This window comes from Neovison vison, chromosome 8, assembly GCF_020171115.1.
Source record: "Neovison vison isolate M4711 chromosome 8, ASM_NN_V1, whole genome shotgun sequence".
Taxonomy (NCBI): Eukaryota; Metazoa; Chordata; class Mammalia; order Carnivora; family Mustelidae; genus Neogale; species Neogale vison.
Window position 1 is genome coordinate 84392312 of NC_058098.1, and position 24273 is coordinate 84416584.

The window sequence follows — 24273 nt, forward strand, 5'->3', positions numbered from 1 at the left end:
GAAATAAATGAATGGATACCCAACTAGCCAGATTTCCATTTAAACAGAATTACTAAACCAGTAGATACAGAGAATAGCAAATTATGATTTATTGTGGTTTAGCAAGAGATTGGACAGACACTATTCTTTGGACCAGATGGAAGAATGTAAACCATATGATCATGTGCTTTCATGCATATTCAGCTGATTTCCTAGATAGTTCAGGACAATATGGATTTCTGGGAAACAAAATTTCTAACTTCATGTCTTTATCTACCCGGGATGCATGAACTTCCTATGATCCTGGATCCAAACTTAATCTGCCACAAATATTAAGACATTCAATAACTGCCCTTTCAGAGAAATCAGTTACTAGACGAAAGGATGTTTTTGTTGTACATACCCTTGAAAAGTAGAGTATAGGGACGCCTGGGTGGCTCAGTGGGTTAAGCCTCTGCCTTCGGCTCAGGTCATGATCCCAGGGTCCTGGGATCGAGTCCCGCATCGGGCTCTCCGCTGAGCGGAGAGCCTGCTTTCCTCTCTCTCTCTCTCTCTCTCTCTCTCTGCCTGCCTCTCTGCCTACTTGTGATCTCTCTCTGTCAAATAAATAAATAAAATCTTTAAAAAAAAAAAAAAGAAAAGAAAAGTAGAGTATAAAATGCACTTAAAGAGTGATCAAAGCAAGCATCAGTCAACTAACCTAAGAAATTAGCCATAAAGGGAGTGCCTGGGTGGCTCAGTTGATTGAGGGTCCCACTCTTGGTTATGGCTTAGGTCATGATCTCACGACTGTGAGATTGTGCCCCACACTGGGCTCTGTGCTCAGTATGGAGTCTACTTTGGATTCTCTCCCTCTCCCTCCTGTTTTCTCTCTCTCAAAGAAATAAAATCTTTAAAAAAATTATCCATAAAGAAATGGAATTTTTCCCCTTATTTCTTTTTTTTTCCTAGTTTTATTGAGAAATAGTCGATATCCATCACTATAAGCTTAAGGTATATAGCATGATGGTTTGATGAAATGATTGCCACAGTGGGTTCAGCTAACATCTCTCCTCCTCTCATATAAATACAATAAAAAGTAAGAAAGGAAAAATAGGAAAACAATTTTCTCCTGATAATGAGAACTCGTAGGATTTACCCTCTTAATAACTTTCTTATATGTGTTATATAGCACTGTTAGCTCTAGTCATTGTGTTGTACGTTACATCCCTGGTGCTTATTTCTCTTACGACTAGAAGTTTATACCCTTTGATCACCTTCCTCTACCTCCCCCGCCCCCCATCCCACCTCTGGTAACTACAGGCCTGATCTCACTTTCTATAAGTTGACTTTTTTTCATGAAGTTAGTTGCCCATGACTGCTGAAAAAAAAAAAAAGACTTACCATACATACTTACTTGCAGAGTACAAATAAACAAAATATTTAATGGAAAAGAGACAAGGAAATACAAAAATTGAAACGAAATATGAACCCAGGAAATGACTAAACATAATGGTAAATGAATGTAGTCATAATTCTTCTACTAAAAACAAGAGCCTCAGTTCAGATTGAAAAAAAAAATCCATTAGTAAATTAATTCTGAAGTACACTCAAATGTTTTTTAAAAAGACAAAATCCGGAAAGTTAGATGAATATTTCCATCAAAATCAAGCAGAAGGAGAATTTCCAGGATCAGTAGTGGTCTCTGAGTGATCTTCTCCTCTGTCACGTTTTCTGACAGGAAAGAGATCACTGCCCCCCAATGCTCGGCTCTGAGGTGTGGTGCAGGGGGGTTAAGGGGTCCCCAGAAGCTTCCATGTGTGATGAGTACAAGACTCAGTCTGCAAAGTCAGGTGTCGAAGAAACCTAAACTACTCTGTTTGCCTTACTACAACTGGACGTTTAATACAGGCTTCCATTCCAAACAAGAAGTCCTGATCTTCAGCCTAGCCATTTGGAATCTTCCTCCTTTTCCCTGGGTTGTCCAGTTCTGGAGGACTTCCCATGGCATGGGGGTGGAGCCAGGCAGATGCTCCTTGGTTGCTATGGAGATGCAGGCTTTCTCAGCACAGGGCATCTCTTTAGCCCTGTATGCCCTACATGAGGACCGGCAAAATCCCTCCGCCTGACCTCGACAAGCTGCACACCCTCCTCCCTTCTCTGGGGTTTTGCCACCTCTCTGACTACGATTCTCTCTGAAAAGTGAGGCGCAGGGCCTCCTGCTCTCACATCTTACACGTTCTTTTGGGATGTTGCTCTCTCCTTGGGGCTTAGCTCAGGACGGAGGTTCCTGAAGCCTTTTGTCTATCATTACCAACATCTAAGCCAGAGGAAGCAAATCAGTAGCACGTAGGTCAAATCCAGTCCAGCAGGTATTTTGTCTGGCCCAGAGAGTATTTAAAGATTCTTTTCAAAAGATGACGCACTTTTTTTTTTTTTTTTTAAAGTAGAGCTTTAGTTTTTCCATCCAACTACCAGTTATCAGGAAATGTAGAAAACAGAGAAGCATGTTAAATGACCCCAGCAAAACCCAGACTGTAGGAGATTATATGACAAAAAACCTTGCTTCTTTAACAAATAAATTGCAAGGGACAAAAACATGGGGATCAACCCTGTAGATGAAAAGACACTTAAAATCACCAATCACTTGCAATGCATGTACTTTGCATCCTGTTTTAAACAAACTGTAAAAAATAAAGCAATAGAAAATAAATATTTATGAGCTTCATGAGAAAATTGTAACGTTTCACACTGACAGGCTGTTTGATGTGAAATTATTGGGGTTTTGTTTAGTTATGATATTGTGTCATAGAAACACCAGTCCTTATCGATACAAAGAAAATGGTGTGTCTGGGATTTACTGCAAAATAATTGAAGGTAAGGGGGAAGTGGGGGGGTAATAGAGGAAACAAAATTGGCCATTATGGAAACTCGGGGAGGAGTACAAGGAAGTTAATTAAACTAATTTATTTATTTTTAAATGTGTTTGAAGTTTTCCACAGTAACTTTTTTTTTTTTAAAGATTTTATTTATTTAGTGGGGAGCTTCCACATAAAAAATCTGGTTTTAGATCCTCTTGGAAAAAAAAAAGGAAAGATCTGGCAACGCGGGGGTAGACCTCCATATTGGAGCCAGAGCTGAGAAGTGTTAGAGGAAGGTGGCATCCAGGGAAACACGGTCCCTGCCACTCCCCATTGACCTTAAACCTGGCTCATGTCCGTATTTATGGCACCTGATTCAGCCATCACTGTTTTGCTATGAGACTGAAACCCATAGGAACTTTCCTTCCAATGCTCTCCTCACCCAGCTCGCTCCCTGTTGGTCAAGCAGGGCTGGGACAAAGGGGATGCCTGCTTTTCCTTCTCCTTTTCATGATGTTTTTTTTGCCCCAAAATCCCTTTTCTGTGCTATGAATCCTTTTTGGGCCTCCAAGAATCAAGGATTTTGAAACCCCAAAGTCAGAAGGAAACACTTGTCCCCTCCTCCCCATTTTCTGCTTTTGGCCATTGCACCCCTTCCCCACAGGAGCGAGAACAATCTGACACTGAATGGGGAAACAACAGATGGGGATGGAAGGAAAAATTGGGGAAAATTCGGTTATGATGTATAGGTCTTATGCACATCAGATTGGCAAATATTAAAAAGTTGGATAATATCAAGTGCTGCCGAAGGTGAAGGAAAACAAAGTCTCATGGGAATGTTAACAGGTATAATTTTCTGGGAAGCGGTTTGGAAGTATTAAGTGAAACAATACAGGTTGATCCTACAGCCGGGCTCTCCTGGACGCTGAACCCAGAGAAAGTCTTGCCCAAGCCCCCACAGAAACACAGGTGAATAAGTTCTTGTAGAATCATTTGTAATAGTGAGGATTTGGAAACACCTAGAAATTTATTTACACCAGAGAGCCAATTAAAATGGAAAAAAACACCATAACCCCTAGAAATTCATTAAGAGGAAAGCAGATAAATGTTCTATGAAATGATGAGTACTATTCAGCAGATAAAAGAAAGGTCCATGTTTATTCAAATCAACTTGGTGCCATCTCAAAATCTCATCATGCTGACTGGACAAGAGTGAGAAGAGAAATATATATATATATATATATATCCCCCTAAAGACTGCTCCAGCATAGTTTTAAAAAATACACACAAGGGCATCTGGGTGGCTCAGTCATTAAGGGTCTGCCTTTGGCTCAGGTCATGATCCCAGGATCCTAGAATGGAGCCCCACAATGGGCTTCCTGGAGGAAGACTGCTTCTCCCTCTCCCTCTCCCATGCCCCCTGCTCATGTTCCCCCTCTCACTGTGTCTGTCTGTCAATAAATAAACAAACAAATAAATACATAAATTATTTATTTATTTATTTATAATTATTTTTTAATTTCATTTTTTCGGTGTTCCAAGATTCATTGTTTATGCGCCACACCGAGTGCTCCATGCAATCCGTGCCCTCCTCAATACCCACCACCAGTCTCAACCATCCCCCCACCTCCTACCCCACAAAACCCTTGGGTTTTTTCTCAGCGTCTATCTATAGTCTCTCATGATTCATCTCCCCCTCCGATTTACCCCAATTCACCTTTCCTTTCCTTCTCCTAATGTCCTCCATATTATTCCTTATGCTCCACAAGTAAGTGAAACCGTATGATAATTGACTTTCTCTGCTTGACTTATTTCACTCAGCATAATCTCCTTAGGTCTCATCCATGTTGATACAAAAGTTGGGTATTTGTCCTTTCTAAAGGCTGCATAATATCCCATTGTATATATGTACCGTATCTTCTTTATTCATTCTTATGTAGAAAGGCATAAATAAATCTTTAAAAAAGTACACACAAAACAATACCAATAATACCAATACTGGGTCTGGATGTAAATAGGAATATGGATTGGCAGGACACAGAATCACAGCAATGGTAAAAGGAAAAAATGAGGCTGGGGATGGGACAAAGGGAAGGAAAAAAAAGTGAAATAAAAAGAGCCCCACATATGCTAATGAAGATGGTGTGCCTTGAACTAAGGAGTATAGCTAATTCACTCTCAGCACACAAGGTTTCAACAAACAGAAAACCAAAGCAAACCAAAACACGCCACCAGTTAATAGTTAGACTATTAACCTGATGCACGTGGAAAGAGCATGTGAGTGAGTGGCTATGAATAACCAGAAGGCTAACATGTGCCCAGGGCTGGCAGAGAGAACTATCACTTAGGGGTCTAAGCAGAGTGGAGCCAGAGAGTGGCCTTGGGCTACTCCAGGGGACATCAGGTGTCCCCACACCTTCAGCCCCCTGTGATTCCCTCCAACAGTTGAGCTCATTCTGGGGTCACCCTGTTATGCCCTTCAGTCACTTAATCATAGACATTCACCAGTCAGCACTGTTGGCTGCTTTCAGGGAACCTCGTGGGTCATCATGGGGTGCTTTCCACCTGTGGATAGTCTCAAGCTCCTCCAGTAAAGTCAAGAACAAATACTGCTGCAGCTCCTCTCTTTTCTGCATGCTATCTCAAACAATGTGTTGGATGGAATAGAGATATGCTAATATGCTTGAGATAGATGCTTGAGATAATATGCTTGAGATAGAAATATCTCAAACAATGTGTTGGATGGCTAGACTAGAACAGTCCAGCTTACTTTGGTTGGGCAGTGGAGGGATAGAGGAGAGTTGTTCTGGCCAATGGCTCTGATATTGCTTGAAGCCCTACTCTTGGGAATGAAGGGGAGGAGGAAAGATGATGCATTATTGCTATCATCTTTGCCTATCCTCCTTCTCTCTCTTCCTCTTGTGCATTCTCCTTTTCTTTTATAAACCTATATTCAGTGTGGGTATGCACCAGGCACTGTGCTAGGCACCATATGGTATGAATCTGACATTGTTGCCTCCCCTCAAGAAGATTCAAGTCTAATGGTGAGCAGGTGGTGAGTGGAGTCAAGTATGGTAGAGATCTGTGGGAGGTAAGCATGCTTTGGGACCATAGTGGAGGGCAGCTACATCAGATGAGAGGGTATCAGGGATGGCTTATTGGAGGCAGTGCTCCTTGAGCTGGTCTGAAAGGAGAAATGGAGTGAACAAGAAGGGGAAGAATGGGGGAAAGGGATTGCTGCTGAAGGGAGGAGCATATGCAATGGCTGGGAGGCATGAAACAGCAGGAAGCGGTGGGAATCTGTCCATAGTTCCCCATATCTGGACTTGGGACTCAGGAAGGGTCTTGGGTGTTAGGACTTAATTCATGTCCTATCTCCTCCCTGAAGCCTGCAGAACTGCCTCAGTCCCATCATGTCCCCTCCTCTATGATCTTGGGCCAACATCTTATAATTAAAAAACTGCATGGTTTTCACCCTCCTCCTCCTCCTTCTCCTCTTCCTCCTCTTCCTCCTCCCCTCCACTTCCCCCTCCTCCTCCTATCCTCTCTTCCCCCCCTCCCCTCCCCCCTCCTCCTGTGCTTCTTCCACCCAGTGCCTTGCATGTAGTCTTTACTCCACACAGGGATGATTCACGAGCCAATTCTGAGTGGGTATGCTTTTCAGTGAGGAAGCAGACTAAGGCAGGGGTCAGCAGCACCAAATTCCACCCTAGTGCCCTGGATTTTCATCTGAGAGGCTTCTGTAAGGCTGTACCTAAGCTGGGCTGACATCTGGACCAGTGGCAAGGTGAACATTCTTTTGGGGCGGTGGGGTAGATACCTTCTAAGACAGTGTCCAGCAATCCCCATCTCCTGGTTTTTGTGGCCTGGTATAGTGTCCCACCTTGTACCAGGGTTGATCTGGATGATCAACAGAACAAGGAAAGTGACAGTACATGCCTTTAAGCCCAGCTCAATAAAGACATTATGACTTCTGCGTTCCTTCCTGTCTGGGGCTGCTCACTCCGGAGGAAGCTAGTGCCATGCCCTAAAGACACACACGCAGCCATATCACAGGTTCATGTAGTGAGTAACTGAGGTCTCTTGCCAATAGCAGTGATAGGAGGCATCTTAGATGCGGATCCTATAGCCCCAGCCAAGCCTTCAAATGACAGCAGCCCCATTTGACATACTGATTACAACCTCCCGAGAGACCTTGAGCCAAGACCATCCAGCTAAGCTACTTCCAAGTTCCTAACTCTTGGATACTGTTGGAGACGATAAACATTTATTGTGTAAGCTGTGATGTTTTAAGGTGATTTGTTACCTAGTGATGGACAACTAACGCAGTGCAGTTGGCAACTCTGAGTGGCTTTTCCTGATTGGGTTTTGGGAGGCTTCCTGACTACGGTTTTGCTTCCTCTGATCGGCAGAAGTGTTAGGGCTTCCAAAAGGCCACATCCACTTATCCTGATTCCTCCCCTCACTTCTTCTTCCTCCCCAGGTTCTTCTGTTGTTGAAGGGACCAACAACGCGACAGCAGATGCACAGAAGCCTCACCTGGACTGCCCTTATCTGACTAGCACCAACTGCCACCCCAACAACCCTCGCCCCCACCCCTCCAGGGGGGCCTCAGTCAGGGAGGCACTGATGGGCACAGGGACATTCCCAGAGAAATTGTGTAAGCCAGCCTCATCAGAACCATCTGTCCTTTGAAGTTCTAAGCCCCTCCACGCCTTGTTAAATTGGTATGTACACCCTTACCTCTGGTTTTTCAGTAAGTTACCCATTCCTCGGTGCTCCCGCACTCAGTGTGTGCACACATGCCGTCTTTTCTCCTATTAATCTGCTCCGGACCCCCACCCCTCCCACCTAAGTTGGCAGAGCGAAAGGTTGTCCTCCCAACACTCTCAAATCAAAGAAATCCCCAGGGGCTGTCAAATGAGAAGTTGTGAAGCCGTCCACACTGAGTTTTCCGTCTGGTCAAAGGAACTTAATTTTAAGAGCAACCACCTTTGTTGCGGGGTGTCCCCCAGGGGTTCATGACCCCTTCAGCCATGGAGCAGATGGCCAGGGGCCCACAGGAAATGCAACTGCTGGGCCTGACGTCACAGCAGGGGCAAATTCTGACTTACAGAGAAGCCTGTGTCTCCTGGTCTGTAGCGGTTCCCTTTTGGGCTCGGACTTATTTAACGGACCCTGAGTACTTGCCATGTGCCCAACTCTGTTCTAAGTACTTTACAAATAACACATTGTTGAAGCCTCCTAATGAGCCTATGAGGTAAATGCTCTTGTTGTCGTCATTTTACAGATACCGCTCCTAAGGCCCAGAGATGTCGAGCAGTTTGCCCAAGGTCAGCGAGCATTCTGGGCCTCTGGGGTCCTTGGCCAGGGCTGCTGCGGCTGGACAGGATTATGTGTCTGAGCTCTGGCTATGCGCCACCCAGAGGTACGCATCGAAGCAGGGCACTGTGTCCCGAATAACTGGGCCCGTTCTGAATAGAGAAAACCATGGGGCTGTTCATCTTCCAAGGCTAATCTTTGTCCTCAACTCTGAAGTCTGCCTGTGCACTGCCTTGGGCAGGAGAGTCTCTTTTCTGATGGCGCGCCTTCCTGCCCCCTCACTTTAGCTCCACTGAGCACCTGGGGGAGGCGTCCACACTTGCCCACCTGCCTAGACCAGTGGTTCTCAACCAAAGGCAATTTTGCCTCCCAGGGGACCTGTGGTGATGTCTAGAGTCATTCCCAATTGTCACGACTAGAAGACTGCTACTGGCACCTAGTGAGAAGAGGCCCGAGATGCTGCTAAACATTCTGAAATGCCTAGGATGACACCTCCCCACAGAGGATTACCTGGACCAAAATGGTGCAGAGGTTGAGAAACTCACCTGGGCCCATCTCACAGCCTCCTTAAGGCTGAAGACCCCACCCCTCCACCCTAACCCCAGCATACAGACATATGATGGTCTGCTTCCTATCACAATTGGGCAGTACGGGGTCCCCCATGGGGCTCCATGCATCCTACGTCATCTCCTAGAGGCCACAACAGAACAGGAAAGATATAGTTTGCACAGCTGCTACAAGTTCTTGAAAACAAAATAAGGATTTTGAAATACGGACAAATTATTTTGTCCCAGGCTCTGCACTAAGCATTTTACATATTTTGTCATCTGTCATTCTCATAAGCCAGTCTTAGATGCAATTACCATCCCTATTTCACAGATTGGGAAACTGAATTTAAGTAAGTTGCCCAAGGTCACACAGCTAATAAGTGACAGGGCCAGGTTTGTAACCTGCCCAGGCAGTCTGACACTAGCACTGATCTATATACCGAGGCAAAGTAAAGATGAGGTAAGTTTCCAAGGAGAGCCTACCTGATGCCCCCCAGGGGACAGAAGCATCAGCCTCATTGACTCCAACGCCAAGACCCTCAGAGCCGGGCAGACAGCAACTGGACCTGGCGTGGTTGTTCAAGAGGAAAGAACAAGAGTAGAGAGAAGGAAGAGGTGGGCTGGTTTTTGTACGAGGACAGTTAAGACAGGACCAGCAGGAAAGAGATGGGTAAGGAAGAAGGCCCTGGAGCCTTTTATTTTTTATTATAACAAGGGAAAGAATGGGAGATTTGTTTCTAAGCTATAAATACCCTCCTTTAATTTCTGTGCATATCAGTGATAAATGAGCCACTTAGGCCTTAGAAATTAATGACTGTCCCAATTATTACCTCAAATGACCTTCTGGCATTCGTAATTCTGATCACTCCCTGCAAAGCAGCTGTGTCGGAGTTTGACCAGGTTTGGGAAGGAGGCAGGACAGGTGTGGGTGAGTTTCTGTGGCGACAGGCTTACTCTGCAGAGATCCAACCGGCCTCAACTCTTAAGGCCGGAGAACTTTTAGAACCAGACCCCAGCTCTAGGGGGCCCTGCCCTCCCTGTGTTTGCCTTCAGGGCCTTGGTGAATCCCGAGTCCGCTGAGCTGAGCAGGGACCGTCTGGATGTGTTTGAAGAGCGGCAGGCCCAGCTCAAAGCAAGAAGGCGGTTCCTGCAAAGCTGACAGCCACCTTCCGCAGGGCCCCTTCCCATTCAGATTCCCGGAAGAGCTTTGAAGTTTCCTCTGTGTTTTCAGAGTCCTGATCCTACTATACTGGAATTAGCCTGCAGCCCTGCCCTGTCCCTGGGGATTGATTCCCCAACTGCAAAAATCTTAGAAAAATATTGCAAGCTCCACCCACCATCCCCAAGCTGGCGGCTTTGTCCTTAGGCTAAAATAACAAAGGAGACCACAGAACCCTCGCCAGGGGACATTCTCTCTGCGTTTATAGTTTCTCCGGAGACATTCTGGTGATGACCTCTGGGACAGGATCCCAGGGCCGGAGCTTCCAAGATATGTGTGTGTGCGTGGTGGCATTAAGTGGGAGACGTTTTATTGGGGCGGGGGGGTCTTGATGGGGAGAATGCAGTAAGGGGAAGAGTGAGTGAACAAGATTGTCCCTGAAGGCCTCCCAAGGCACAGACGGGTTCCAGGGCAGTCACAGCAGGATCCGGAGGGCCTTCCCAGCCATAGCCAGTGAGCCAAGCACTGTGCTTCCTGTAGCCAAATACCAATCTCAGGGACCCATATTGCTCCTAGCTTTGCACAAGGTACTCTGCTGTCATATTGGGCCACCAGAGAGTCATGAAGCAGGACTGAAGAAGAGCGTTGTGGGGGAGAGGAGGTGGGGAAGAAGAAAGACCTAAAGCAGACAGATGGGCAGAGACAGGAAGAGAGGGAGCAGAGCTGGGAATCCCAAACCCCTGGATTGGCTTTTCAGAGCAGAGTCTGAGCAATGGTGCCATCTTGTGGCTCTGAGGAGACATTACAACCAGGACACACCCAAACACACTGTCTCCCTCCCTCTCTCTCCCTCTCTTTCTCTCTCCCTCTCCCTCTTGCCCCCTCGCTCTCCAATTTAAAATTTAAAATTCACTTCCTCAGTCACACATGCTCACTAGCTCCATGTGACGCAGGGTTTCTGTACTGGACAGCACAGAAATAGAATATTTCTATTGTTGTAGAAAGTTCTGTTGAACAATGCTGTTATAGAAAAGTTCAGAGTTGTTGTGTGATAGAGAATTGTAAAAATTCAGAGGAAATATTGTTTCGAGGCTGCTTTCTACCTTTAGAGTAGCCCCTGGTTAAAGGTTTACAAAGCAGTTTTCCTGAGATTCTCTCCTCCCACTGTTGGAGTAGCCGTGTTGCATTTTAAATGATTTTTTATAGATTATTTATTTGATAGAGAGAGATCACAAGTAGGCAGAGAGGCAGGCAGAGAGAAGGGGGAAGCAGGCTCCCTGCTGAGCAGAGAGCCCGACATGGGGCTCGATCCCAGGACCCTGAGATCATGACCTGAGCTGAAGGCAGAGGCTTAAACCACTGAGCCACCCAGGCGCCCCTCGTGTTGCATTTTAGAGAGAAGAGTTGACTTGGTGTCCGATAGACCTGAGCGTGAATCCCAGCTCTGCCACGTAAGCCTCTCTGGACATCAGTTTGCCCAGTAGTCAAATAATTCCTCTAGACTTTTCTAGTTCTAACCAGGCTGTTCTCTGCCAGGGTTTGACCAGAGCTGCTGCCAAACACAGCCCCTGGGCTGTGTCCACCTCTGCTGTCTACAACTGTGGGGCCACTAGCCATGGATCTTGGCGCTCTCCCCACCCCATCTTATCCCCAAAGCCACTTCAAACCCTGCTCCTCTCCTGCATACATCTCAGGTGAGTCCCTATCTGTCTGGTGAAAGGCCGGCTGTTTGGTGTTTGCCTCAACCTGAACTTTAAGATCCATTCACTCATTCAACAAGTATTTATTGCACTCTTATTAGGTGCCAGGCACTGTCCTTAGACTTGGGGACCTGGCTGTAAATACAAATGTCTCCATTCTGCACCTTATATTTCAACTGGGGAGACGAGGTATTAGGCACTTAAATATATCACATAAAGGAGAGTACTAATTAAGTGTGACAAAGGGAAGTCAGGCAGGGGGATGGTAGGGCTACTTCTGATAAGGTAATTCATCAGGCAAAATTTTATAAGCAGGTAATATTCGTGCAGAGACCTGAGTGAGGAGAGGGAGTAGGTCGTGGATATGTGAGGGGGAAGGAATTGCAAACGCAAAGGATGCAAAGGCCTGAAGCCAGCTGTGTCGGTCTTCTCACCAGGGTCAGGACCTATAACAGATGACACACATTTGGGAATTTAGGGGTCTAGGGCCTAGGAGATAAGTATAGATTGAACATTTATCCCTTCTCTACCTAACCCTGTCTTTAGCATCCAAAGATATCTTTATAGAAATTCACTGGAAGGGGCACCTGTGTAACTCTGTCAGGTGACCAACTCTTGATTTCGGCTCAGGTCATGATCTCAAGGTCTTAGGATCTAGCCCTGAGTCAGGCTCCACTCTCAGTGCAGGGTCTGCTTGGGATCCTCTCTCTCCCTCTCCCTCCCGGTGCTGGCATTTATGCGTGCACATGGGTGAGCACTGTCTCTCTAAAATAATAAATAAATAATTTTGTTGTTGTTCTCTTCGTTTATTTGGGTCTTATTTTTACATAAAGTTTTTGTTGTTGTTGTTTTAATAAATCAGTTTTTTTAAAAAAGAAAAACAAGGGGTGCCTGGCTGGCTCAGTAGGCTAAGTCTCTGCCTTCAGCTCAGGTCATGATCTAAGGGTCCCGGGATTGAGCCCCACATTGGGCTTTCTGCTAAGTGGGGAGCTTGCTTCCCCTCCTTCTCTCTCTGCCTGCCTGCTGTCATCTCTGTCTGTCAAATAAATAAATAAAAATCTTAAAAAAAAAAAAGAGAGAGAGAGAGAGAGAAAACAAGAAATCCACCTGCCCAAGGCCCACAGAGCATGTAGGAGGCCATGCTGTAGGTCTGGATTCAGGACCTTCTGGCTCCCATCCTTCCGAATACAGAAGCTGATTTTTTTTTTTTAAAGATTTTATTTATTTATTTGACAGACAGAGATCACAAGTAGGCAGAGAGGCAGGCAGAGAGAGAGGAAGGGAAGCAGGCTCCCCACTGAGCAGAGAACCCAATACGGGGCTCGATCCCAGGACCCTGGGATCATGACCTGAGCCGAAGGCAGAGGCTTAACCCACGGAGCCACCCAGGTGCCCCCAGAAGCTGATTTTTGTTGCAAGGATTCCAACACACTTCACCTTCCAGGTCAGTGTTTTCTTCTTCCAAATTGCTGGGGCTCTCTTTTGAGGCTGGTGGTGATCCCCCAATTCTGCCTTTGCTTGTATCAAACAGCCTACTAGATCTCCAAAAGAACATCTGCGCTAAGACATCAAAGTGGAAATTTAAGCAGAACAGTTATTTCAGAGGTAATGCCCCAGCTTTAGACATTTGGGGACTGGCCAGTCCGTGCTCCAGGCTAGCCAGCTCTGCCTCTTGCTCATTTCACAAACAGAACCCAGTTTGCCATTTTCCAGCTTGACAAACAGAGCCCAGTTTGCAGGTATGCTTACAAAACGTCATCGGGAACGTTTTCCTTTGTTGCCAAAGGCTTACATTCTCTCTAGGCAGCCAGCCAGTTGCTTGCAAGTGAAACTGCTCCAGAACTAGATTGCTACCAGGGCCCACCTGGGTTTCTTTTCCAGCCCATGAGTCAACAAGAATGAGTCAAATGTCACCTGCGTGGCCTCTGGGTTACTGGACTCAGAGGGTTAGAAATGTCTGTGGCGAGAAGTCTGAGGACTTGCTCTCTCGTCTCCGTGTCTGCATTCACAATGCCCGTTTTTCAGTCTCTAGAAGCCGAGCGAGGCACGCTGGTGCATCAGCCTGGGTCTTTGCCCAGAGAGCATTTGGTCATCTTGGCGGCCTGATTCAAAGAACCTCTACTACAATTAAAAAAACAAAACAAACAAACAAACAAAAAACCAAGCAAATGCAAAAAAGAAGGAAAAAAGTCCCCATATGAATGTTAGGAAACATCTTCACAATGAATTTAGGCTTTTAGTTTTTGTGGTTTCAGCAGCCGCCTTATTTGAGTGTGTTCTAGACAGTTGATGGTTTCCGAGAGTTCTGTCTGAAAGGAAGTCCTCTGATGAGAAAGTGTAACTTGGTCCTTGAAACACTCTCCATGTAGGAAACAGACGGCAGCTTCAGGCTCTTGCTCCTAGCTGTTCAGGGTCCGTGTTTCTTAGGCAAGTTTGTCAGTTGAATTTGCTCAGAGAATACTGTCCTGTTGTAGGGCTCCGTCCCGGGCCTGGGAGAGCTTTGTGGGAAGGTGTCTCTTCTAGCTGAGCCCATACCTGCACCTTTGTGTAGGGAGGGGGGGCCGGTCACCACTGCCCTGAAGCTGATCCAGCCTATGCTCCATCAGGAGCCAGGATAGACTCACCTTAAGTAAAATCAATGGGAATGAGGGCCAAGAATGACTTGGCTGTCCTCTCCCTGCCGCAAGCAACAGGCCTGTGACTGCCACCGCTCCAGTGAGAGTTACAGTGGCATTCGCCCCTGTGTGGTTCTCAGTTTTAGGAAGATGCAACTGGGGGCAGGAGGAGGACAGTCAGTTTTGGTTAGGGTTCAGAGCAAGGATACTTGGGGGCTGCTGGTGGGAAGACGAATCCTTGCAACATTTCAGGAGGCCAGGTGGGGAATACGTATTGTGCCCCCCTCAGTCCTGGCTTATTGTTAATTATTAATGACTGTTAATTTTTAAGATCACCCCTTTCCATTCTCAAAAACATCCCACTTTGCAGGACAAATGATAGGACTGGTACCCAGCCTTTAGGGAATGGATCCTAAGAATGTGTTTAAAGATGTAGCTCTAGGGGTGTTTGCCACAGGGCTATTAGGCATAAGGAAAAGTTAGAGATAAATTATGTGTCTTGCAACAGAAGATTCACTAAGTTAAATTAGAGGACATCCACGCAGTGGAACCCTAGATAGCCATTAAGAAATGGAATGTAGCAAAATATTAAATAGCATGGAAATATATGTATATTATTAAGGAAAACTATTAAATACCATAGTATTATCCAAATCTAGTTCAGAAAGGAAAAAATAAGCCACACACGGAACAAAGGACTGGATGAATATCCACTTAACTTTTGGTTATCTCTGGGCAGTTGGATTGGAAGTGGTTTATATATTCTCCTTTATACCTTTTCTTATTTCTAAAATTTCCTACAGTGAACATGTATGTTGTAGGCAGAATAATGACCTCCCAAAGATGTCTGCCTCTGAATCCTGTGAATATGTAAGCTTACATGACAAAAAGGAATTGAGCTGAAATTGATGTTGTTAAACAACTGACCTGGAGAAAGGGAGATTATCCAGGTGGACCCAATGTAGTCACAGCGATCTTTAAATGTGGAGGGGGGTGGGGCAGGCACAGAAGATTGATGCCTCGGAGAAAGACTCCACCAGACATTGAAGATGGAAGGGAGCCAGGAGCCCAGAAATGCTGGAAAAGGTAAGAAAATGAGTTCTCTCCTAGAGCCTCCAAAAAAGGAATGGGGCCTTCCTGACACCTTGGTTTTAGGCCAGTGAGAGCCACTTTGGACTTCTGACCTACAGAACTAGAAGATGATAAATTTGGGTTTGTTTTAACCCACTGAGGTCGTGGTAATTTGTTACAGTAGCAATAGGAAACTAATATAATGAACTTCTTTTTAAGTAATAATAAAGAGATGGTGATAACAAAAGTCACTTAAAAAGAAAGGGTTAGAAGTCCACATAGGCGGCTCAGTTGGTTGGGCATCTGCTTTCCGCTTGGGGCGTGATCCCAGGGTCCTGGGATTGAGCCCCACTTTGGGCTCCCTGCTCCTCAGGGAGCCTGCTTCTCCCCCTGCTTGTATGCTCCCCCTGCTTGTACTCTCTCTTTCTCTCTCCCTCTCTGTCAAATAAATGAATGAATTAATTAATTTTAAAAATCTTAAGAAAAAAAAAAAGAAAAGGATTAGAAATCAAAGAAATCATTCCTTGTAATTTAAGCCAACAGCCATGCTAGGAGGAAGACTGGTACAGTCTTCTTCCTACCAAAAAATAAATAAATAAATAATAAATAAAAATTTTTAAAAATTCCAGGATCCTAGCTGGTTGCTGTTTCGTTATTAGTAGAAAATAATAATCAAGGGAAAAGTAAATGAGCTGACTAGCTCGTAGCCTGAGAAATTGTCCTATAGTGGTATATAATTAATTACATAAAAGGAGGCAAGAACGATCAGTACTATGGGTCTAGAGGAGAGAGAACCGGGGAGCTGTGGCTTTTGAGAATTCTGGGACTGGGAATGGAATTGAACTTGAAAGGAAACCCTTTCCAAGTAAGTGGAAACTGCCAGGTTGTTCTGCTGGTTTGTGCTAGCAAATCCCATACTGGCATCAATAAATAGAAGAGGGTGATGGCTTTTCCAACCTGCGCCCCCGCCCCTCCCCGGGGCAGGGAGCTGAGTGTGTGTGCAATCTGGCCCATTCTGAACTGTTCACTGGAACCACCTGCTCAGGTTGGAGAGTTGCAGAGGATTCTTTCTTAAATAAAATCCTTGCCTGTTTGCTTTGAAAGAGCTAGGGAAACCCCAGATTCTTAGCAAAGGCTACAGAGAATAAAGTATCCAAAAATGGAAACACTATTTTTTTTTTCTTTGCTACAGGGTCCAAAACCACCTCTTCTTTCATTTAATCTGTAGTAGAGACTCCCTTTCTGTAGCAGACAGGGCTCTCTGGAAGCAGGTGCTGAGCTGGGGCTTGGTGAGCGGGACATTCATTAGCGATAAACACCTGTGAAGGTCAGGGAGCCGAAGCAGGACTGGCCACAGAGGGTGGTGATGCTGAGATGCAGGCCTGACAAACGGGCAGATGTGGTCCATTAGAGTGGCTGGTGGGGGGATACTGTGGCCGGCATTTAGACACCCTGCCCGTGGTCACTGGTTTCCGTGAGGCAGCTCTTGGCCAGCCCTGACCAGCTGGAGGCTGTGTGTTGACAGCAGGAAGTCCTTCTTTGAGATGCCATCAGGTTGGCACATCTTTGGTTCAACCGAACCATCCCCCTATCAGACCTTGTTTTACTTATTGGCAGGAACCCATAGCCCTGCTAACCTGGTGGGTCCAGAAGGGACTTGGCTAATTTTGCATAGCTCCTGAAAGCAGAGATGACTCAAGTGGGGAAATATGCCAAGGAGGCTGAAATTCAGCTCTGAACAAAGGATTAGATAAGAGAGCATGAATATTTGCAATGGGACAGAACCCTCTAGAGGTCCTGCACCTCTGAAATAGTCAGAGCTGGGAAGTATGTGACAGGTTGGAGAAGGGATTTCTACACTGAGCCACAAAGTGGACAGGTTGCTTCTAAGGCTGCTTCTGTCTCTGAAGGGCGTGGGGGGTGTGATTAATGGGACCAGCTCAGGTTCTGCCCTGGGGGACTGCTCTTGGCCGTCTGTGGCTCTGTCTACTAATGTCACCTTTGGGGCAGACACCCACCTTCGTGTCAGGTCTGCTTCCAGAAGGTTGCCACAGACCAGGTCGCCCTTAGTCCCAGAGGGAGCCCATATCCAGCTCAGAGAATTCTTACAGGCTGGCCCCTTACAGGCTGGATTATCCCCTTCACTCCCACTCCTCTGGTCCACTTGCTTGGTTTCTAGTCTGAGTTCCTCTGTCCCATTTTGGCTTCTTTGGATTTACTGACCCTGGCTTGTCCCCTCTCCCTCCAAGACCTGGCTCTGCTACCTGGCTCTCAGCCCAAACCCTGCGGTCCTGGACACTGTATTTCCTCTCCTGATCAGGTGCCCAAGACCTCATTTACCTACACATCCCTGTCCCAGAGGCAAGATTAGTCAGTAGCAAGTGCAGGACACCCACAGTCCCCTTGGTGAAAGGGACTTCCTTTTATTCACTCAAGCAGTACCAGCCACAAATTCCACAAGGGGCTTCCTTTTCCTAGTATTTCAGAATTTGATGAACAAGTCATGTTCATATTCATGTTGCTCATTATTTCATATGTATGTTTAAAAACCTTCGTATGTCATCTATGTAAAACCATCTGCATTAGGTACCTGTCACCACATCTAAGTGCCCACCCACCACCTGCTTAAGAACTGGAAATGGATCATTACCTTTAGGTTCCTTGTCGTCCCCGGTCTCAACTGAGGTAGCTTAGGGGACCCACCTGGATTCCAGGGCCATCATTCTTTTATTGCTTTTTACAGTGTCATGGCCTATGTATACCTTCCTATGCAATATGTTATTTGCTTCTGCTAGTTTTCAAAAATTCACATATAAGTGGAACTTACTGTGTGTTTTTTCTGTGATGCTTTCTTTCACTCAGTATAATGTTTTGAGATCCAGCCCTGCTGTGGCATGAGATTTTATATTGCCGTCAGGCCCCTTGTCAGTCTTCATCTTTCCTGTGACCCCACAGGCTAATGGGTCTTGGGCTCTCGGTTTGCCTGAAAGACAAACTCCTTTCTTTTCTCATTACCTTCCTCTTGTGTTCTCCTTTGCCTCTTCCTTCATAACCCCCTTCAAGGGCAAAGACCACCCTCCACTGCACCCACCCACGCACCCCTGCATAGGATTTCTGGAGACAAATACATGACCATTGTTGTCGTGGGAAGGTGGTTTAATGATTGTGACACTTGTGCTGAAATATGAACTGTGGGACAGAAATGAGTTTTCTCTTCCTGTTCTAGGAAAGGGAAGCATGTTGAATTTACTGCTATTGGACTGAGCAGGCAATGCTTTGCCAACTTTAGTGAGCACAAGAATTACCTGCGGGGCTGGATGGGAGCTTGTTAATTAGGGGGATTTATGGGCCCCCATTCTCCAGACATTGAGAACCATATGATGGGATTATCCAATGGGGCCCGGGAATCTGTGTGTCAGCAAACAAGCCCCTCTCTGCCCAGCAAGTGTGAAGCTGACTGTCTTTGACTACTCTTCACAAGGAGGAACCTCTGCCCCAGCCAGAATCAGGAGCACTTGGCTTGAAATACCATCAACATCTGAGCATTTTTTTTTTTAAGATTTTATTTATTTGACACAGAGAGAGAGATCATAAGCAGGCAGAGAGGCAGGCAGAGAGAGACAGAGAGAGGGAAGCAGACTCCCTGCCAAGCAGAGAGCCCGATGTGGGGCTCGATCCCAGGACCCTGAAATCATGACCTGAGCCAAAGGCAGAGGCTTTAACCCACTGAGCCACCCAGGCGCCCCTCTGAGCATTTTTCTTAATCAGACAGTCAGTGAAGGCCGGTCGCCTGGGCTTTCAATACGGGGCCTGAGTAGAAATCTTCACTGAGGCTTGAAGTTCTGGCAAGGACTGTTCCCTCCGAGAGAAAGGTCAGGCTCCAGAACTGGTAATAGGAAACTCGCTGCCTCTGTCCAATGTTCAGTGTCCCATTGCTGCATTTCCAACTGGAAAGCTGGAAGACGTGGTCGAGGTTTGCTGCTCACGCGTGAGATGCCTCAGCCACTGGCCTGACACCAGGAATCCACGGGGCTGGGTCACCACCTGGACAGTGGTAACAACAGCAGGGTATGAGCGGAGCCCACAGGCCACCCCAGAGCCAGCAGGTACGGGCTGGCCTGAGCCGCTCTAGGCCTCACTCAGACATTTGCCTGCTCTCCATCTCGGCCAGGCGGGGAGACGCCATGAGCACCGCCCGTCTTTGGCAGCATCAGTAGATTGTGGGCATCCTGTCTGCGCTTCCCCTACAGAACACAGATCTTGGCCAGTGGCCACACCTAAGTCACCAGTCGTGCTTGCCGGAGGAGAAGCCATGTAGGCCACTTGGGGACATCTCAGGGATCCCTGGGAGGCAGCTAAACTGTTCTTTCCCAATGTAACCAAATGAAAAAGGTTTTGATCCCAGGGCCTAGAGAGGTTCTAAGTGGTCAGGGGGATCCCAGGACATCTGTGGAACTTTGACTGGTGGGGCTGAAGGAGAGATGGGGACATCATTCAGTTAATTAGCCCAGCTCTGTGGGGTGTGAAGGCTTTGGTGAGGAACAAAAGGCACAGGGGGTCCCTGGCCTCATGGAGCTCTGTCTCAGTAAGTAAACCATTGCAGGTATGTGCAAACTAAAGTATTTGCTAGGTCAGTGGGAATGCCAATGGGTGGGAGGGAGGTTATGGACTTGACTTTGATAGTTAAGGAATGCTTCAAAGGAGGAAACACACTGGGTCTTAAAAGATGAGTGGGAGCTCGAAAGTCAGGACTGGGCATTGCAGACAAAGGAGAGGTCAAGGTCAAAGCTCGAGATGTTTAAGCAGGCTTCAGGTGATTCCACTTATGGGAAGTACCTAAATCAGTCAAACTCCTAGAGACAGAGCATAGAAGGAAGGTCGCCCAAGGCAGAGACATGGAGGAAATGGGGAGTTAGGGTTTCATGAGTACAGAGTTTCAGCTTTGCAAGATGAAAAGAATTCTGTGGGTGGGTGTGGTGGTGATTGCTCAACAACGTGAAGCACTTCATGCTCCTGAATGAACAATGTGCCACTTAAGCATGGTTAAGATAGGACATATATGAAAATGGCACCCGGGAGTTCAGGGACGTTAAAAGCTCTCCTTGCTGAAAATGTTGCCCAATAGAGTTTCTCTGCGTGATAATTTTTGGTGACAGTCAACAAATTGAGGCCTTGTTACTGACTCTTTATATTAAATTCATGTTTAAAAAGCTAAAAACTGGGGCACCTGGGTGTCTCAGTGGGTTGAGCCTCTGCCTTCAGCTTGAGTCGCGGTCTCAGGGTCCTGGGATCAGGCCCCTGCGTCGGGCTCCCTGCTTCCCCCTCTCTCTCTGACTGCCTCCAACCTACTTGTGATTTCTGTCCATCAAATAAATAAATAAAATCTTAAAAAAAAAAACAAATAAAAACCAAAACTAAACTTATTTGGAATAATCTTTTCTAAGCAGGGAAACCATGCACAAGGGCTCCCCAAAGTCAATAGGAACATTCAATATTACCATAGACAAGTGAGTGTTCCAGGGCTCTTACTAAGGCAATGGCAGAATGGATGGAGAGGAGGAGGGTATAGACAGCACATTTCAAGCAGGAGCGCAGCTGTAGGAAGCAAGGGAGAGTCCCAGGAGGCCAGGATGGCTCGTGGCATTAGGTGTGGTAAAACCGAGGAGGATGGGGATACTATTGATCAAGCTCTGGAAGAAGGAGCAGAGCCATGGGGACTGGAAGCTACGTTTCAGGTAGAAACCAGCCTGCTACTCAGGCACGGCATTCAGGGACCTCAGTGGGGAGCTAAGGATTTGAGAATATAGAACATGGATGGTGATAGAAGCACTGTATGCTGTAGAGGTAACCCTGAGAGAAGCGTGGGGGGGAGGAGCAACCTTGACCAAGGACAGGGCTCTGAGGAGTACCTATCCTTCCAGGGGGTCAGAGCCTGAGCTGACAAGATCCTGTTAGATGATACAGTTTCAGTGCCTTTGGATGCCTTTGCATCCCACACCCCATTCCCATCCCTATATCTCCTTTAGAGTTTCCCCGTGCCTGGAGCTCTTCAACTCGGGAAAAGTGTGACCATGGGGGACGCCTGGGGGGCTCAGTCAGCTCAGGTCATGCTGTCCCAACAAGAGGCCCAGACCATTATTGTGGGAGAAGTGACCTAAGGGCTGAAATCACACCAAGGTGCCAACAACTGATGCCCCTGGTTTCCTGTGAGCAGGTTCCTGAGGGAAAGGAGAGTATCCAGATGTCTCTGGAGGAGAGCTCGTGGGCCCTGGGCAGGGAGGAAGGGGCGCAAGTGCCTCTCTGGTCAATCCGTAGATCCCTCTCGTTGTCACTCCAGAGGAATCCCCAGCCTTAGCCCTGCCCAGTCCGGGTGGTGAAATTGCTGAGAAGTCAGTGAGGAGGAGTCTGGAGGCTGGTCTCCTCTGCCCTCAGGCTCTGGTGAGGGCTGGCAGGGTGGGAGTGGGAAGAAGGGACTCTACCAGCTTTGGCACCCCCCTCCCCCCAGGTACTGATTACATCCAGTTGTTGTGCAGCGCCCTGCCCTTTACTGTGTGATGCAGAACGAATGCCAGATGCCTCGTTAGCCACCCCTCAGGCCAAGGGCCAAGGAGGCTGGGTCTGGCCTCAGGCCCCTGCTGCTTGGAGAGGGAGGGCAGCTCTGGTCAGAATAGGGCCCCGACCCCCACCCCACCCTTATTCCCCTTGTTTTCCCTCTCTGGCCTGATGGCTGGAATGAAGTTCCCCAGGGTTTACATCCACAGTCCGGTTTCCTGTCCGGTCCCACATGGGGCCTTGCTCTCAGGGTTTAGCCAGCCATGGAAAGAGCAGAGTGGCTGCTGGTCTCTCTGATGAATTCCCTGGAGCTGCCGTCCAAACTTCGGAGAGTTCGCTGGCTTGTCGCTGCTTTCCAAACCTGGCCTGGAACAAAGCTAGCTTCTGGAAGTTTAGTGAGTACTTCCTGACCTGAGCCCAAGGACACAGTTTCTAGTGTGGCAATGCCTGGTCCACACTATGTAAGGTGAAGTGGGAACTTATTTTCAACCTCCTCCGATGGCAGAGAGAGCACAGAAGTAACAAACCTGCTTGAGGGAAGAAGACTGGACGGTCCCTTGCACCCTTTTTGCTTCTGAATTATTCCCAGGTTCTGGCTTTCATGCTCTCTGGTTCTTCCATGACCTGGAAGTGAAGCTCCCTCAGGACCAAAGGCATTTGCTACTCTAACTGCTTAGTCAGTCTCAGAGCAGCAAACCAACGGGGCAGTGGCCTCCTCTGGGGAGACCCTGAAGGAACATGGCTAGTTTGTGGGCCCCCGCTCGAGGCCTAAACTGGAATGCTTCCTTTCAAAGAAGACTTGCTTTGGTCTGTAGGCTGATAGGCACCAGCTACCCCAAGGCTCTCCTCATGGCAGGAGTCCCAGACTCCTATTCCCCTCTTGCTGCTGTTCCAGGCCTTCGTGTCCATAGCCACTCTTAGGTCAACATGTCTCAAGCAAATTCTTGCTGTTCGAACCCCCTCCTGGTTGTCTTCAGGAGTCAGGCAGGGAAGGGGCGCATAGAGCCCTCCTCCTCGCGAAGGAGAAATTTGGTGTATGCACGACCCATGGTCCAGTTTTGTAGGAGGGAGACCTTTTGAGCTCCCAGTCCCCCAGGGTGCCAGAAGCAGGTATTGGCTCACAGTATTTTCTTGCCATGTCTGCTTAAACCTGGCAGTTCTAACTTTTTGCAGAAGTGAATGAAACTCCCCATCTCTCTAAGGAGTTAAATAGCCAACTTTCTTTAGGGTGCTCTGCTTCAGCATTCTCTGGCTGTCTGGGGCTTCCGTCCTGGAACCCTGGTTTGCTGGAGGGTAGAGAGGGGCTCTCACAGAATCTAGATGGTGGGCCTTGCCTATTCACTCCCAGCTGTTCGGTGTCAGGGTTAGCGGCACTGGTCTGTGAGAACTGAGGCCGTGGTGGGAGGCTCCAGGGAAACGTGACAGGGGCAGCAGAAAGGAAAAGGCCAGTGGCAGATGAATAAGGGGAGTCTTTGTCTGTTTTTTAAAGAGATTTTATTTATTTGAGAGAGAGAGAGAGAGCACTAGAGAGTGAGAGCAAGCAGGAGTGGTGGGCAGAGGGAGAGGGAGAAGCAGGCTCCAAGGGAGCCTGACATGGGGCTCCATCCCAGGACCATCATGACCAGAGCTGAAGGTAGACACTCAACTGACTGAGACACCCGGGTGCCCAAGGGGCGTCTTTGTTGGCTCACATGCAACCCAGGTGGTGTGAGGCTGCCTCAGGCTGATGGAAGACTCCTTAAGAGCCTCTCAGAGACCTGGCCGGGTAGTCCAAGTGTCAGCATGGCCTTACTTGCTGATAAACTATGCACGGCTAGTTGGCTTCCTTCATTACCTTCCTAGGTCTGGGGCAGGGTGGGGATCGAGTGTGTGTTCAGCCCCTGTGATCTCTGCCTCTCTCTCCCAGAGCAGAGACATGAGCATTTCACGACTCCACAGACCACACTGCTTCCAGCAGGTGCCTGAGTGTGCTGTGGGGCAGCAGCCACCGGGAGGCGGCTGGTTTCTAGAATAGGTGCTCATGGTTTCTAGAATAGGGTGTTAGAGACACACCGCTGATGGCCAGATGCAAGGAGACAAAGGCCAGGTATGACTCCTATTGGAGTGCAAGGACTCACAGGACCCTGTGGTCAACCAGAGAAGGGAAGAGTTATGGGGATGTAGGTGGAAGTTTCCCCGACGTGGTGACACAGGAGCTGAGAGCCACCCAAGATGGGTCTTCTTTCTTAGATGGGGACTAGAGTTGTATTTGTAGTGCTTTTCTGTCTGACTTTTTAGCTGTGTCTTCTACAACCTGGTCTCTTCTTCGTCCTTCCTCCTTCCTTTCCCCTCCTTCCCTTCTTCGCAGAGTTGAGACAACACAGCATCGCAGTATATGTTTCAGTCTGAAGGTGCCATGTGGTTTGGAGAGGCCCATTTGGGGGAGTTTTGTTTGCCACAGAAACTGTCCAGTCAGCTGCCAAACATCCGGGGCAGCTAGGCCATCTG

General features: G+C 47.5%; 1 long non-coding RNA gene across 1 annotated transcript in view; it reads left to right on the forward strand.

The window, feature by feature from the left end:
- Positions 1-7319: 7319 nt before the first annotated feature.
- The window catches only part of LOC122915709, a 29753-nt gene continuing 12799 nt past the window's right edge, over positions 7320-24273 (forward strand). Inside the window, exons 1-3 of the long non-coding RNA XR_006386082.1 lie at positions 7320-7546; positions 8110-8247; positions 11385-11542. This is a non-coding gene — a long non-coding RNA (uncharacterized LOC122915709). The remainder of the gene's footprint in view (positions 7547-8109; positions 8248-11384; positions 11543-24273) is intronic.